The sequence below is a fragment of the Chiroxiphia lanceolata genome, chromosome 1 (assembly GCF_009829145.1).
Source record: "Chiroxiphia lanceolata isolate bChiLan1 chromosome 1, bChiLan1.pri, whole genome shotgun sequence".
Classification (NCBI taxonomy): Eukaryota; Metazoa; Chordata; class Aves; order Passeriformes; family Pipridae; genus Chiroxiphia; species Chiroxiphia lanceolata.
This window is the reverse complement of record NC_045637.1, coordinates 74,041,016-74,057,886: the sequence shown is the minus strand read 5'-3', so window position 1 is coordinate 74,057,886 and position 16,871 is coordinate 74,041,016. Positions and strand designations below refer to the sequence as shown.

General features: G+C 40.9%; 1 protein-coding gene across 4 annotated transcripts in view; it reads left to right on the top strand.

The window, feature by feature from the left end:
- The first annotated feature begins 4,554 nt into the window (after positions 1-4,554).
- The window catches only part of SEMA5A (semaphorin 5A), a 333,475-nt gene continuing 321,158 nt past the window's right edge, over positions 4,555-16,871 (top strand). For 2 of the 4 annotated variants that reach the window (XM_032697771.1, XM_032697806.1), the window contains exon 1: positions 4,555-4,703. The gene's annotated coding sequence lies outside the window, so the exon portion shown is untranslated. Of the gene's footprint in view, positions 4,704-5,029; positions 5,244-5,308; positions 5,352-16,871 lie in introns of those variants that run through there. The other 2 variants (XM_032697781.1, XM_032697789.1) reach the window with 2 other exon arrangements.

Below are 16,871 nucleotides of genomic sequence, written 5' to 3'. Positions count from 1 at the left end.
AAATATCTGTCTACTTTTAGGGATCTGAAGTTGGATGGCCCTTATTTAGAACTCTCATAACAACTTCTTTAAGTGCCTTATTTGTCAGAGACTTTAATCAAAAGAAAGAGGCAATTACTAAAATTTGGCTCACAGATTTATAAGTGCAAGTGCGTATTTATTTATATTTATTTATACTTATTATATAGCTGTGTTGAAAATCTCATCTTCATAAAAATAAACAATTTTGTTTATAAAGAGCCTTAATAATAGAAATGCCAGGAGAAATATTACTTTATTCTCCCTTTTAATCACAAATGGTAAATATAAACTCATGAGAAGAACACCTAATTCTCAAAAGCCGAGTAATTTAGAATCTCATCTAGCTTTTCCTAATTCATAGATATTATGGAAACTAGTCAGTTTAACCTTTATATACAGCACATTACATGAGACAACAATTTGATGGAAAACAGCAGAATTTTCAACTCTTAACATTTTATTTCCCTATGATTTAAAGCAAGTGTTGCAACGGTGTGTTTTGCAAAGACAATTAATATTATGCTTAGTCTGACCTTGTCCTGTGTCTGCTTCTGGACATAAACAGCTACAGCCTTGCATGGCCTGCTTTTTAACAGTGTACTTCCCTACCAGACTTATCTGAGGATGAAGATGGTAAACTTAAATCCTCTGGGTTATCTGCTTTCCTGAGATGAAGATGCCATTCCTATTTTAACATATAAGAACATTGGGAGTCCCTGGTATTTAAATATGGCAGACTCATGATAATCCAAGTTTGGAAGGAGATGTTGCTCAACGCAGTAGGGAATGCTAAGGACTCACTCAGCTCAGGGCAAATACTTTCCTGAATCTCAGTGGGAAAGAAGGAAGAAACAGCAATGTAGACCTGGTGATTAATTCTCTCAGGAGGATCACTTAAGGAAGCTAAATTCATGACAGCAGATTGTACAAGCTCTCTATTCTTTAGCATTGCTCAGGAAAGGGAGTTTGTTCATATGCACCATGCTCCTGCCTGCTCTGCTCCGGAAAGGCTCTGGTCACCAATACGGTTTCTCTTAAGTAATAAATTATGTGGTTAAAATACCCAAAGGTTGGCAATTAACTGTGAGACTTCAAAGTTTTTCTCGTTTGTTTCTCATGAATAAAACAAAAATAAGTAATATTTTCAATGGTCTGGAAAAATACATGTGATGGGAATAAAGCCTTTGAACTCTGTGATTGTGAAGTAAGCAAAGTTGTTTCCTTATGATTCAAACATAGCTCAAAGTTCAATTTTCCTGAAGCTAACTCCTTCCTCCTTTTCATTTTTTTTTGTTTGGTTTTGATTTTTTTTTCCCTTTTAACCCAACTTCATCTTTCAGTTTACTGTATCTGCCTTTGTTTTTCTAAATGGTGAAAAACACACTATCCAAGGTGCTTTTGATGGGTAATGTGAAGACAGGCCTTCCCTTGTACCATGGCTTTCCCACCTAAAAAGGTGGAAGTCCACCCCCTTCCCTACTTTCTAACACTCCTTGTATCCTGCCACCACAGGGAGGAGCTGAAATCTTGGCTTCCCACCAAACTGGCCAATAGCCTGAAGACGCTGAGCAGCCTTTCCTCTTCCAACTGCAGTACCTTACTGCTTTCACATGCTGCTATCCCTTAGCATGCTGGGCTCTATATTTTTGGAAGGAGAGATTAAGAATTAGTAACAGTGAGAAATATAATGTCAGGAAAATACAAGGCAGAGGAGGAGGACATATTGGAAGGAAAGCTGGCTGAAATGGGACTTGGTCCGCTGTTCTGTTTTCCCCTTCCAGATAGCAGAGCTTCTCCTGCTGCTTTCTCCCTACGGCCAGCATAATATTCCTAGATTATGTTAGAATATCCTAATTTATTTTGGATATAGTAACACACTGACGCTTTGCCTGGGATCAAGACACCAATGTGCAACTTGTACAGACACAAAAAACCCTCAGCCCCTACTTGGAAGAGTACGTCTGGGGGCATTGTGTCACCTAAAATTGCTGGTCTCGCTCATCTGATTTAACTCTGCACTTAGACATAGCACAGGGTTACATATAACATTAAAAATGTTACATTTTGTAGCTTTATTTCAAACATAGTTACTCTCACAGGCAGTTTCATACCTCTTTGCCCTTGAGCTTCTCAAATAAAATTAAATAAAATTAAGCATTGACATCATTACTGTTCTTCTGTGAAACTGGTAGTTAGCCGTAAAGCACGTGACTTAAAAGTTCTGGGAATGATGCAGAGTCAACATGATTCCAGTGGAATTTTTCTTAGGATGTACTGTACATCATTAAAACATTATGATATAAAGCTACAAATGTTGTGAGTTTGGGGGGTATGTTTCTTTGTTTGAGATTTTTTTACTTATATGTGCATTGTTTCATAGCCAAACTGCAGAGAAATTGTTAGAGGCTAAAATATACATCACTCCACGTGCTAGAATTTTGATGGTTTTTTTCACTGGCAGTTGCTTTTCCATACATAGTGTTTACTTTTCATAGATAAAGTATGGATGTTTTATTTTTTTTCCCAGCAGCTGGAAAAACAAATATACCTCCTCTTTAAAAAGAAACTCTAAACTCTTTTTAACAGGTAGAGATACGTAAAAAATGTGGGACTTGCTGATGTGAACAGATATGTCTTAAACCTACTCCAAACAAGTTAATGGAGTAGATATGTGAACCTTTGTATATCTACACTTACTTTGATGGCAATTTTTAGGTGTAAAAGGAATTCTTTTATTTTCTATACAAGTATTTTCTGTATCAGAAGGAAATCACATGGGAAAGTGATCCTACATAAATATGCATTACAGTAGTAGCTTTTCAAACTCTATTGTTATAAATAAGGAAAAAGCCTTGACTGTCCGGGTTGCATGACTTTAATAAAAAAAAAAAAAAAAAAAAAGAAAAAAAGTTTAGCCTGTACTATTTGCCTTTTTTGTTTGTTTGGTTGGTTGGTCTGGGGTTTTTTTTGTGGGTTTTGTGGTTTTGTTTTTTTTTTTTTTTTTTTTTTATTAACTACCAACAAGCAAATTCCAGGTCTTCATTTTTAATGATAACTTCAAACTTTCATTAATGTTTCTACTTGAATAAGTTTCTTTTATATCATAGCCAAAGTCATGTTCTCCCTTGAGCTGAATGTTTAAGGCAATTTGGATTTGCAGCATTTGACTTGCTGATAAGTTTTGATTCTAGTTGTTTTAATTAGGTATGTTTTTATAGGATTACTCTAGCATGAATCAATTCCACAGCTTTGTTTGTTTTAATAAACTCTTACTGCTTTTAGTCTTCTAAATGGAGGTCTTGCTGCGAACAAAAGTCAGGTTTCTCTCTGCAGTTTGTAGTAGAAATGTGCAAATGCTGCCATAAAAAAAAAAAAACCAACAACAAAAAACCAACACGTTGATGGAATTAATTACAATACACACATGAACAAAAATAACCTCCTGGTTTAACACAGGTGGGCTGGCTAAACACAAAGACATGCATCAAAAACCTGGTGAGATCAGAAATGCGAACGCACGTACCTGGGGGAGATGCCTGCGCGGCTCGGCTGCAGCCCCGCAGTGCCACGTCTCACTGTCCCACGCACGCAGCGGGACCTTTATAGGGAACTCTCCCAGGGCCTGGAAATGGACTTTCGGGGCTGACACGTCGATCGTGTTGTGGGGGGGAGGGAGGGGACTGGCGGGGGCGGAGAAGGACTCGCCAGAGGCTGTTACGTGGCCGCGAGAGTGTCAACCCCGCATTCCCCGAGCCGCGCAGTGCCCGAGCGCTCACCCGCGCAGCGCGGCGGGGACGGGGTTGGTGATGCGCGGCTCCTGTTGCCTACGCGGCTCCTCGCCAGACACGGGGGGCTCGGGGCTGGGACACTGGGGGTTGTCTCGCCGACTGCGGGATGGCGTATAAGGGGGCGCGGGGAGCCGGCGGGCGCGCACCGTGGGCGCTCCCGTGCCTCTTCCGCCCCGGGGCAGCCGCTACTCCTTCGCCTGCTATATCTGCTGCTCCCCGGTTTCGGCGGCGACTGCCCCGCCTCCGGAGCCCCGGGCACAGGCCAGGAGCCCCTGAGGATCCGGCACAGCGGAGCTGCCCGTTGCCCACCGCCTACCCTCCTTCCTTCCCTTCCTCCCTCCCAGTCTCTCGCTGCAGCTCGTCCGGATTTGTTATGCTTAGTTGTACCGGCGCTGGGGCGCCCCTGCTCAGATCTGATGGTGAGGAGCAGCCTCAGGTTATGTTTTTTTGAGTTGTGGTGAGTAAAGGGAAAAAAAAAAATAATTAAAATAAAAACAAACCCAAATCCCGAGCACAAATATCTCAACCAGTTGCAACTTCTCGCCTGGCCCGGAGGAGGGAGCGCGGGGGGAGGGAAGGGAGTAATGCGAGATCGCCCCAGCCCGGGGCAGCGCTGGCTGCGGGACGAGCCGAGCCGAGCCGCGTACGGCATCGCCGCGGACGGGCGGCCGTGGCGGCCGCCCCGGCTGCCGCTGCTCCGCCCCCGCGGCGGGGCGCTGGGTCCGGCCGCCGGGCGAGGCGCGCAGCTGCCGCGCCGCAAACTTGGTGGGAGCGAGCGGAGCGCGGGCGGCTCGGCGGGGCTGCGGCCATGGCGGCGTGAGCAGGGAAGCGGGCACCATCGCGGCGCCGGAGCCCGCCCGCCCGCCTGCGGCGTGCAGCTCACGGCGCCTCCAGGTAACCCCTCCCGGCCCCTCTCCCCACGCGCCAGCGCCAGGCTCGGGCTGAGGGGTTGGAGTGCCGCAGGGATGGCACGTCCCCGGCCGCCCGCTCCCTGCCCGGGGCCACTTCGCTTGTGGTTCGCAGGGCTGCGCCCCTGGCTCCGCCGAGCGCCCCCGGGGGCGCGGAGGCCGGCCAGGGTCGGGGTCTGGGCGGCGCAGCGGGTGGGTGCCGGCAGGGGGAGCTGGCGGCGAGGCTCAGCGGCGCTGCCGCCGGGTACCGGTGTCGGGGAGCGCTGCTGGCTCCCGGAGCCCGAATCGGGCATTGCCCGGCTCCACCCCTGAAAGTCCACCGAGCCTTCCAAAACGAGTGGCCGTTCTCCTCGAAGACGGTGCTGTTTGCTAGGGAGAAATAAAAACCAGATGAGCAGGCAGCCGCTTCTGCAGTGGGGCTGAAGCCCGGACCGTCCCCGCCGGAGCTCCGCGCAGTGGGACCCCCGCGCCGCTCCCGCCCTCGGGGTCGCACTCGCGGGAGCGCGTTCTCGCCCAGAAGCGTGAGGTGCGTTGCGGTCGCTGAGGCAGCGAGGAGGCAGCCGCTGGCTCCGAAACGTTTTGGAGGGGTTTTGTCACACTTTGGCAAGTGAAGTTTGCTTAGCCTCGTCTTCTAGTGAGAGCAGCAGTGGAGTGAAAGGCAGCGGGAGTTGTCTGAGAAACATGGGGTTTTCAGTGGGATGTTCGTGTAGTATGATTTAAAGCCCTGATGTACTTTCATTCTCACTGTTATTTAACTGGACTGTCTTCGTTTCGTGGTGTGACTGTATTTTGGCACTTTCTGAATCAGGGAGTTTGAGTTACCATTCCGCAACAATGCAGATGGAAACACCTCGGTCAGTTGTATAAATCCATCATTCCGTGAGGATTGCTTACCAGACAGATTACAACTATTAGGGTTTGTTGTGTCATTCCAGATGCTGACTGTGAATTGTAGATTGACACAACGATAATCTGCCCAGGATTATTTCTGGAGGGCAGCAGACGTGGAGGGAGCTGTAAGTGCATCTGTTCCTTCAGCAGACTGAACTATTGGCAGGATAGATCTGTACATGCGGGCACACTCATCCTTTTGAAGATGGTTCGAATTTGCAAGTTTACAGCTGAGAAAGACATCCTAAAACTAGACTGTAATGTTAAAGTTATAGTGATAGCATGCTCTGACAGCCCTAAGGTAGAGCATCTGAAGATTGTGTTTTCTGAAAGCTGACTAACCACTCTTGGTTCGAATTTTGGTGTGAAAGACTGGTGTGATGCTAGCACAGCTACAGCGCTGTGAAACAGATTTTTTTTCATAATGGAAATTGAACTCAAATCTTAGTTCTAGCACTTTGAACATGTACAGTTGTTATATAAGACTGACTCAGTTTAGTGAAGTCTGATTTACCAAGAATTGTTGAACTTGGTGATGTCATATATATAACACATGCTCAATCAAAAGTGTATTACTGCCTTGAAAGGCTGAGGTATGGCCTTAGGTACTTTGCTTAGTCTAGTGAAAAAGTTTGGTTGACTTCTGCATTTTGTGCTGTGTTCCCACCTTCCTCTCTGGCAGGTACTAATAATCTAACTTTATTACGTTTGCTGATGAATTCATCTCGTTTTCTCATTTTAATGCTGAACAGCTGTGAGGAGTCCTGCTGAGCGCTAAGATTTTGCTCTGGAGGTGGCTGTTTACTTCTCTGTTTGAGAGGTTGTTTTGAACTAAGTAGTGTAAATACTTGCTTTTAAGTTGTACTGCTTATTCCTTGGGATGTTGCAACTGTTTTGTTTTGGTTGACAAAGCTGAAGGCATTAATGTCTGTAGTATCTCATTTGTTTTAATCTTTAACCAGAGCTGTTTTCTCAAAATACTTAGGAGTGCCTGTGCACTTTGTAATGATCCATAAACATGGTTGTAGCAGGTTTGTTGTACTTATTTCCTGTTGGGCAGAGATGCAGAGGGTGGTAACTGTGTGTTGCTGCTGTTTCCAGAAGAAGGAGTTGTGTGGTGGTTTGTTTTTTAACTTCTCTTCCCCCAGCTACTTAGGGAAACCACGTGGATTCTGACTTTTGTTGATGTAGCCTTGCACAAATATAGGATTTTCAATGAATGAAGTTCATTACTTTCCAGTGAGTAAACTGTATGCTACGAGCTGTGAACTGCAGAAATAATATGTAAGTGTCCTTCAAATTCTGGCTTTTGTGTTAGAAGTTGCGAGTAGGAATTCAACCAAGGGAGCAACTGAGCTCCTGGGGTGAGCAGGAGCAGACAGACCCGTTTCTGCCCTCTGGTCTGTAACAGCTTTATCACCAGTGTTGGCTGGGTCTTATTTCTGTGCTGTAGGACACGTAAGTGGATAGCTGATAGTACTATCAGTTGATAGTAGGTGTGTACTACCAGTAGTATCGGTTGATAGTGGGGAGGAGAGTGTGTGTAATCCTACACTGTGCTATTTAATGTAAAGCAGTATCTAATACTTGGTTAATATGTTGTGATGACGGACTTCTGAATAGCAGTGAAATACAGTTTAGCTTTAGATTTAACATCTGGTTTATAAAATTTTGATATGCTCTTGATGTTTGGTAGTATATGTTCTGAAGTTACTATGGCTCCTGAGATGAATTGATATTGCTGCTGCTGTAATTTTAGGAAGCAGTACTGAGGAACTTCTCCTTTTCTGTAACATCATTTTATGGAGATGTTTAATAGACATTCTTGTCAGTGCTGAGTTCTCTGAATGATTGCTAATCAGTCTGTTTCTCTTCATTATCATCCTTTTATCCTCTTTGGCATGTGTATACATTCCTATTTGGAAACAATTTTAAGTTACAGACTATACATTTGTTTTTTCCTAATGTGTTTTGTAAAGCTGTAGCTGATTGAAAAGAATGAAGTGTTTGTTTGTTTGTGTTTTTATTCTTGTTTGGTTGGTGCTTTTTGTTTTCTTTTTTTTTTTCCCAAATGCTATAAATACTTTTCAAACTGACCCTTTTGAGATATGTTTGCCAACTGTTGGCTGTAGTCTGGATTTAATTTCCAGGCTGCAGTATTGCAACTGTGACCCGTGAAAGGCAGGTGGCACTCTGCTATCTGCAGTTCTTACAGACACCCGTGGAACATCATAGCCTGACATGTGAAGTTGAGGTATGGTTCGCCGTAAAATCTGTTGTTAAAACGGCAAACTGTTTCCAAAGAAGGTTGGGGGGTTTATTTTAGTTTGCTCCATAAATATTTCTGATGATTTATTTAAGAAATTTGCCAGTTTGCATCGAACTATAGCACATTCATTTAACATTTGTCAGGAAAGTAGCAAATGTAAACCAAGTTAGTGATCCCCAAACTGCAGTCTAATTTGTGTCCTCTCGATTTTTTGCTAGAATGTATATTCCAGAGTATAAAGCATACAAATCTTTCATTATTTAGTGTATGTGTTCATGCATCTATTCTCAAATTTGTGTTTTCCCTGAGGAACATTGATGCAATCCAGTTGTCTGCTGTATAGAATCAACTCTTTATCTCCATACTCATAGTTTTTATATAAATGTATTAATAAAATGAATCTCCATTTGGGAACCTTTTTGGAAGAAATCTGCTTGTTTCCCGGTGTATATGAGAAAGTCCAGCAACTTCACGAAAGAGCAGATATTTGTCAGTTGTTACTGATAGTAGCAGAAAGCTGGGGTTGATACAAAGTCTGCACTGCGGCCCTTGCAGTGAAATTCCTGAGTTTAACTCAACTGTTGAAATTTATCTTTTCAAATGTTATCTTTTCTTTGCAAATAGTTTGAATAATTTGTTTAGAAAGGTTAAATGCTGTGTAGCATGTCAGATGCACTATCATTTCCAGACTTATCTCCAATTAGCTTATCTGTGTTATGAAATTTCTTGTGTGATAGCCAGATAATATGGGTTTTCATTCCTTTTCTAGTTTTTTAAATCAGGATATATCCCTGAGCTCCAGTATACCTTAGAATTGTTGGATCTTAATTTCTGACAGAACTGGTCAACCTTTTCATGGTTACCAACCCCAGTAATGGAGATTAGTGTTTCATTTAGGAGATATTGATTGAGCAGCTCTGAATCTTTGGCATATAATATTCTGATTTTTTAACACCGTGCTAGATGAACAGCATCATCCATCCACTTAGCAGTATTTGTTGGGTTTAGGAGAAGCTCAGAGAAATTACAACTTTGAAAATGCTGAAATGCAGCCTGTTACTCTCCTCTCTCTATAATACTGGGGTGCATTCCTAGGCTTTACTAAATACATGTGATGAATAAATTAGAGAACATGCGATGGCTGCAGGATTGGCTTATACGTGAATTGAGTAGGCTGAAAAGATGTGTTTTGCTGTGAACTGTGAGATTTTCACCCTTCTTTTCCCCATCCCTTCTCTGCATTTCAAAATTGAGTTGCTTTCTTTGCTGCTGTCTTCCTTTTCTGAATTCCTAGTCTAGGTGGAAAGCCAGAATACTGTTGAAATGTGCTTTCTGGTTAGACTTAGGCTTAATTGGAATGTTTACTATAAAGTTAACTGTAAGACCTCTGTAGCTGGGGAGAAATATTTAAGTAATTTTGGGCCCTGTTCTTCTGACCCACAGTAATCTTGTTGCTGAATCAGTCATTTCTATTGCTGGTGAACTCTCCAAAGGTATGCGAATGAGTATTTGTGTTGTGGTTTTAAAAAATATTAGGCAGTTGTTTTACACTGTGTTTTCTTCAGCATGAAGTCACTTCAGAAATTCCTGTTGCTTTTTTTTTTTTTTTCTCCTGTCCATGTGTGTTTTCTCATCATCTGTGTTGTTTCAGTGACCTGCTTTCACTGGAAGCCCACTAACATTTGCATTGGCAAAACCCCTTAATTAGAAAGTGTACCCTGGGAGCACTGCTGAGATCACCTTGTTATGAGAGAAGATGTATGGGATAAAGCCCTTTCTGTTGACCTTGTCTGATAGTGAAATTGCTGAGTACTTGAGGAAAAACTCCTGGCCTTGCCAGTTACTGGAGGATAGGTCATGTGTGTTGCTTTGTGTCTCTCAAAGTCTGGCAGAGTTTTAAGGTTTCTTTACTAAGCCAAAGTTGGAGACTGCAAAAAGAGATTATCCACAGTCTTTGGGCTGCTATGTTACTTAATCTGAGTTTGGTTGTTGATGGCCTCTTATGCTTCATTTGCTTTCTTATTCTGAGCTTACAGTAGGGCTATATGGTTGTTTTATTAGTTTTTGTCATAAAAGCAGTGTGTGTGTATTCTAATTTTTGTCTATTTTTGTCCATTCTCTTGCTCCAATGCATGCTTTTCCTTATTGATTTTTAAACATAAGCAATGATATTGAAATACTTCCTAAGAATGTTCAGGGGAGAGCATGTACACAAGATTGCAGCTGGTGTCTGATGTTTATATTACCCAATGCTGCAACACGGGACTCATATCTTAGCCAAAAGAGGGGATTTCAACTTTGGAAGGGAATGGACTGTTTTCTGATAGTACTCTTCAAGGTGTATCAGCCTGGGCTAGGCCAAGAATCTAATGACTCTTGTAAGACTCTTGAACTAGCTGTTGATGCTCAAGTTGCTAAAGGTGATGTTGGTACTGTTGTTGTCTCTTGCACTTTTTTTTCTGACCTGTAAATCCATGATCTGGCCCTCACTTGATTAAATACTTCAGAAAAACCCAAACAACCAACCAGAAACCCACCTTAATTCCTGTACTCTATTAAAAGCTTGACTTTGTGACCTGAAAACTGCTGTATGCTGTGTTCTTGAAAGGCAGGCAGGTCTAAATGGAGTTAGAGGGTGCTGTTGAAGTTTGTTGTTCTTCTTGGAAATTCTGAAACTTTATGTCAGTCAGTTGTCTATAGGGTCCTTTTAGTTGTGCTAGTGTAGAACCATAGCACAAACAGTATTAAGGAACTGATCCTCTCAACGCTTCGTCTTTGAAGTACCCGTGGCCACCTATCCCACTAAGGCCCTATAGGCATTGGTCTCAGTGTTACTGCAGGTATGCAACGGCTACTGGCAGGTAAGGAAGAGGGGAGAAGAAGATTGCAGAATAAAGTTCTGATTAGTCTCTCAAATAACAATGAAACTTGTTGGATTTACCTCAGTCGTTTAGAGTGTATCCATGCAGCTATTTGTCATGTTAACTTTTGCTGTCTGTTATAAAGCTTTCTTGTGGAGGTTGCAAATGGACTTAGGCATGGGTATATACCTGTCTTCACCAGCAATCTAAACTCATCTCCTGAGGAGTGAGGTACCTGAGAGGCAATGCCTCATTGCATTGCCCTTGAGTGTATCAGAAGTGGGAAAATTCAGGGTAATAATCTGTTAAAAACTGAAGTTCAGTCTTGCAGAGTTTGTCTGTCAGACCTCACTCTATTGAAAAATTACAATGGATTCTGGTACATGCTGTTGTAATTGATAGTACAAAACCACAAAACCCTTCTACATTCATGTGCCAAGAGCATGAGTTCACGCTTACAGATCTAGAGATGTACAAGAGGTGAAGTTGATGTTTGTGGGAAGAAAAACTTCTCTTGATGCATAGGATAAGAGTCCTAAAATGCTGTTACCCTAGGCTCTGGGGACTTGTTGAAGTGATGTAATTCTGTTGTAAAGTTTGGTCAGAGTTTACAGGCTTTTCTGAATTGTCCAAGAAAGTTGCAAGATTTTCCAATTTATATTCTATTGCTTTCCTGAGCACATGGTGTTAGGCTCTTTATCTGAAACATTATTTAATATCTTTGACACAGAAGATGAACCAGTGAAGCTTGGGCATCATCCTGTAACTTTTTTTTACCAAAAAAAAAGTGTAACTAGGAACAACAGCAAAAGGAGAGATCAGGGCTCTAGAGCTGAATTATTGTTCTTTTTGCCATTGTTGTCTGTTGTTTCAAATTAAATTAATTGTCTGGATGGAGTGACTTGATTTTTTTTTTTCCCTTTCCTTCAATATCCTTTCTATAAGTAGCTTTTATTAGAAAATCCCATTTTTGCTTAGCTATCTATAACTGGCAGGGAAGGTTGTTTTCAAATGTATTTAATCTGAAGGCCAGTGAGATTAGTATTGAATTTTGAAGAAAAATGATCTTTAACTAGAGGTAAACACTTAATTCTGATATCTAACTTGAGTCTTTATATTTGTATCTCAAACCCATAATCATAAAGTGCTCTTAAAATAACTTGAGCAAACGTGTTGTTTTCCTTTGAGTACCCTATGAACTCATTCCCTGCCTCTTGGGAAAAAGACACATTAGTCTTTTTATAGGATGACTGTTGACAAAGCTTGTCCTTCAACTTCTGCTGCTGTGTTGTAATTTTCTTTTTTTCCAGAAGGCTCAAAAAAGAACTAGTTTGTTGCAGAGGCATATCACTAATATTTTAATAAGAATTGCCTGGAAATATAGCAAGCTCGGTTTGTTTATGAGGAACAATTCATGTGCTTAACTTACCTCTCTGATTTATTGTGAATTCTGTATAAATCAGGCTTGGTTTATAATTGCATGTATTTGTTTATTTTGTAGATTTAGCATTTCCCTTAAAAGAGTCATTTAAACAAGTGGTTTGGGTTTTTTCCCTGCTACTCCCATCAACCTTGACCTTTTTTATAAGCCCCAAATTTCTAACAATGCCAACACTGAAAATTTTGAAAATGACATTCACAATGAGCAGAGCAGTTGACACCAGGCCTGTTCCTAGCTCTCGGCACACACTGACATGTTCAAAGATTTATCTGCAGCCATAGGTCAAGTCTAGAGAACTTGATCACAGGTGAGACCTGAGGATCTAGAGACATCTGTTTTTAACTAGCAGGTTGAGTTTACTTCTTGCCAGGCCAGGGTCTTGTCTCCTCTTTCTGTATTGTGGAAATGTTGCTTTGTGGTATGTTTGAGTACCTTCTTTCCTTCCTGCTTATTTTTTGACTAAAACTTTCTAAGCCTTACAAGAAATTTTGCACGTGTTGAATGTTCTTGCTTCCACATAAAAAGTTGTTTCCTACAAATCAATCTTCATTTGAAGAATAGTGTTTCTATGAGTGTTTGTATTAATATCTATAGATAGTTGACAATTGGGATGAGCAATCTTGGGAAAAACTTGTCTGGATCTTCCTGAATATCATTCGTATTGCCTTTTAGGTACCTCTAATGCCAGCCTTCATGCCAAAACATTAGGAAGAGAGAAAAAAGCCAACCTTTAGCTTCATAATAGCATCTAGATTGACTTTCGTAATTGTATTAGTAGTCCTAAAAATATTAGGTTTATGTGAACTGGAGTGCTCATAGGAGCCTTACTTTTGTGACTGAATTGTAAGGATTTGAGTTAATGAAACTCAGTATTATGTTGTTCAGGTTTACATGTCATACTGTGACTGAAAATAGTTTGGAATTGCTCTTGTAGGCAGCTTACTAGGGAGAAAGCGATTAGCAGAAGATAATCTCTTCAGCTTTAGCAATGGCAACTAGTGTATAAATTATTAGTATCTTCTTCTGAAATGTTGTTTCATTTAGCTTCTTTTTGCAACAGTAGTTCCAAAAATTCATTATTTCAGCAGCATTTAGGCTCACAACTGTAGTCTTTATGTTGCAAAATGTGGAATATATAAAATTTTCTTAGGAAAGGATGTTCTTTCATGTTTGATCTTTGTACACTTTCAAGCCTAATCAACCAGAAGGGAGATTTAATCCGTGAAACAGGTAGTAGCTAACAAGCAAACTCTAAGTGTTGTCCAGATATTAGAAAAACAAATTACTTGGTAGAATTGCCTTGTTAAGGTTTATGGCTTGACATGCTTCAATAATCTCAGACCTAGCGGGAGGTTAACAAAGCTTGGGAAGAAGGATGTCCACTTATACTGGACTCGAAGAATGCAGAATTTATGGGCCAAAAAGACAACTGGCAGAACTCTCAAGACGTGGAAGAAACTGATAGAACCAAGTTGGCAATTATGCTGAAATCAGCTCCACCTGGGTAAAACGTAATTCTGGAAGGGGGAGGTTGTGATCAGCAACAGACCGACCACTGGTAAGAAGACCACCAGGAAACTCACTGACTCAAAGGAAGAAAAAGACTGAGCATATGAACAAATTAGGATGAGAAGAAAGAGAATCATTAACCAATAAGAGAACTGTGTAACTTGTAGCCAATTCCTTTGTTCGCTAAAACATATAAATAGTAAAAAGTTTTGATAGTTGGTGTGCTTGATTTATGAAATTCCAGTGAACATCCAGGCTCGTGCAACTCTGAAATAAATGATCAATGTCTGTCTCAAGTGTGTAATTATTGCACAACTGGCAATGGATCCAATTTTTATAGACAACACTTATACCTTGGTCCCAGGAACTCATCAACAGAGAAAACTTTTGCATCAATGTTCTGTTATCCAGTTTTTCTGGTGGTATACCTAGCTGTTAAAAAATGAATGGAAATACAACATCCTTTCCCCAAGGCATCTATAAACAGAATCATTTTTGTCTGGTATGATCGCTCTCAGTGCATTCCACTACAGGTCAGCACTGTGCAGAATTATGGAAATGGTAAGATACTTCTCATATTTCTGGTAGTGTATGTAATATTTTTACACTTCCTATAGAAAAGGTTCTGTAGACTCTAGCTTGTATTTAAACATCAGGTTTGAATTTTTTTTTTCTTTTAAACCTTTCTCACTTAAGGTTCTACTTCAGTAACTCCTGAAAGATTTACCGCTGTTGCCAAGTTTCTAATATATCCAGACCTTGTTGGAATGAGTCCAGCAGAGCGCAGAGCTGGAGCACCTGTCCTATAAGGACAGACTGAGAAAGCTGGAGCTGTTCAGCCTGGAGAAGAGAAGGCTCTGGGGAGACCTTATGGCACATGTCAGTACCTAAAGGGAGCCTAAAAGAAAGCTGGAGAGAGACTTTTCACAAGGGCATGTAACAATAGGACATGGCAGAATGGCCTTAAGATGAAGGAGAGTAGGTTTAGATTCAATATTAGGAAGAAATTCTTTATTGTGAAGATAGTGAGGCACTGAAAAAGGTTGCCCAGAGAGGCTGTGGATTCCCCATCCCTGGAGGTATTCAAAAACAGGCTGGATGGGGCTTTGAGTAACCTGGTCTAGTGGAAGATTTCCTGCCCATGGCAGGGGGATTGTAATTAGATGATCTACGTGAAAGGAGGTTGTAGCAAGGTGGAGGCTGGCTTCTTCTCCCAGGCAACTAGCAACAGGACAAGAGGAAATGGCCTCAATCTATGCCAGGAGAGGTTCAGGTTGGCCACCAGGAAGAATTTCTTCAGTGAAAGGGTGATAAAACATTGAAACAGGCTGCCCAGGAAGTGGTGGAGTCATTATTCTTGGAAGTGTTCAAGAAATGAATGGACATGGCATCTAGTGCTATGGTTTAGTTGGCATGGTGGAGTTCAGTCAAAGATTGGATTTGATGATCTTGGAGGTCTTTTCCAACCTTAATGATTCTATGACCTTTAAGGTTCCTTCCAACCCTAACCATTCTGGTGTCTTATGCAGCATGGCATGGGATAGGCTGGAGACACTAGCTAACTGCCTTCCTCTGGCATTTCTGTTGCCTAGCAGCTGCCTGCAAGTGGCAGGTGACATGTTTGGTTTGCTCAAGGTTCTGAATCATCAAAGAAAGATCAAGTATAACTCATCCGTATAGTAACACTACAATGTTGATAGGTACTTTAGTAATGTGTGACAGATGTATATTAATTAAATGAGGACTGTGATAGAACTCATTTGAGCAATAATTTCTGTGTAGAAATTGTTGGTTGGGGCTTAGTGACCAGAATTATTCTACTTAGAAGACTAGATCAGAGTAATGTTCCTTCCTGACAGTAAAACTTATCTATAATTTAAAAGCTTTGTATCAGTAATAAAATATGTCTGTGACACTTGCAATTTTTAAAAGAACTTTGAAACCAGCATTTATAAATGTTTCCTGGTATACTCTATGCATGGCCAAAATTAACCTCACCTTCCAGTTCCTTTTTTTTTTTCTCTTCTGTACATACACACACATGCAGTCACGTACATTCTTACAGTCTATTTAGCTTGTGAAGCAGTGGTACTGGCTAGATAATATGCTCCCTTCATTTGTTTAGTGAAAATTCTGCTATAGTATCCCACACAAAGTAATAGTAGAAGGACAGAGAAGCCTTTCTGCTGGGAAGAACTTATCAGCTTCAGTGCAGTGGTTAGTGCACAAGACCATTCTGAAAGATAAAGTGAATTGAAATAGAGATCAGGATGCTGTTCTGATAGTTGATGGTTTTATTTTGAGCTCTGAAGAGCTCATCTCTTTGAAGAGCAAAGAAATATTGGCATCAAATATTGATTATGTGCAATATCTAAAATTCATAAACTTCTTAACTTTATTCTGGCAAGCTGGACTGCAGGGATAAATGCAGCACCTTTTACTGATGAGGGAAAAGAGTGAATAAAAGAAATGTAATTTAAATTAATCTTTCATGATGCCTATAGTGGGATCTTTTAAAGGTGGATGTGATTATGTGTGTGATTTGACTGGATTTAGAAAATATAATCAAATTAGTAGAATTTTTGTAAATTATGAAGTTATGTTAATTTAGATGGACCAGAAACATGGACAGGCTAATTGGACTACACTAATAAGAACGTACATGGGTATTTGAGGTTTTAATAAACTTCTCTGAAAGCTGATGAACACTTTGTAAGTGCAAATATTTCTCCATAGTTTGCCTCTGATTTGATGGTATGTCTTGCCATGCAGTCTTGCTGCAGGCTGTGGTTAAGTCTGTACTGTGTAAGATTTAAGTACAGGTGTTATGCATTAATTTCTAAAATCTCCTGGTTGTGTTCCCTCTAACTGCAGCTGTAGCTCTGAAAATGGCATCAATAGGTCCAATATGTTGTTTCAGATAATGTACAGGAGCATGTTGCTTTTATAGGGTTCTCAATTAAAGGTGAGGTGGCTTAATTATAGTGAAAGGGTGTGGAATATTGAGGATTGACATTAGCATTGCTTCATGTTCCTAAAAATTTGGAAATAAAAATTCTACATGGTTTGTTATCTACGTTTTAGTATAACAATGCTAATAAAATGAGCTCTTATGCTCATTATGAGTTCCCTTTTGTTCTGTGTACATTTTAAAGCAAAAAAAGAAGAAATTAGAATATTCCT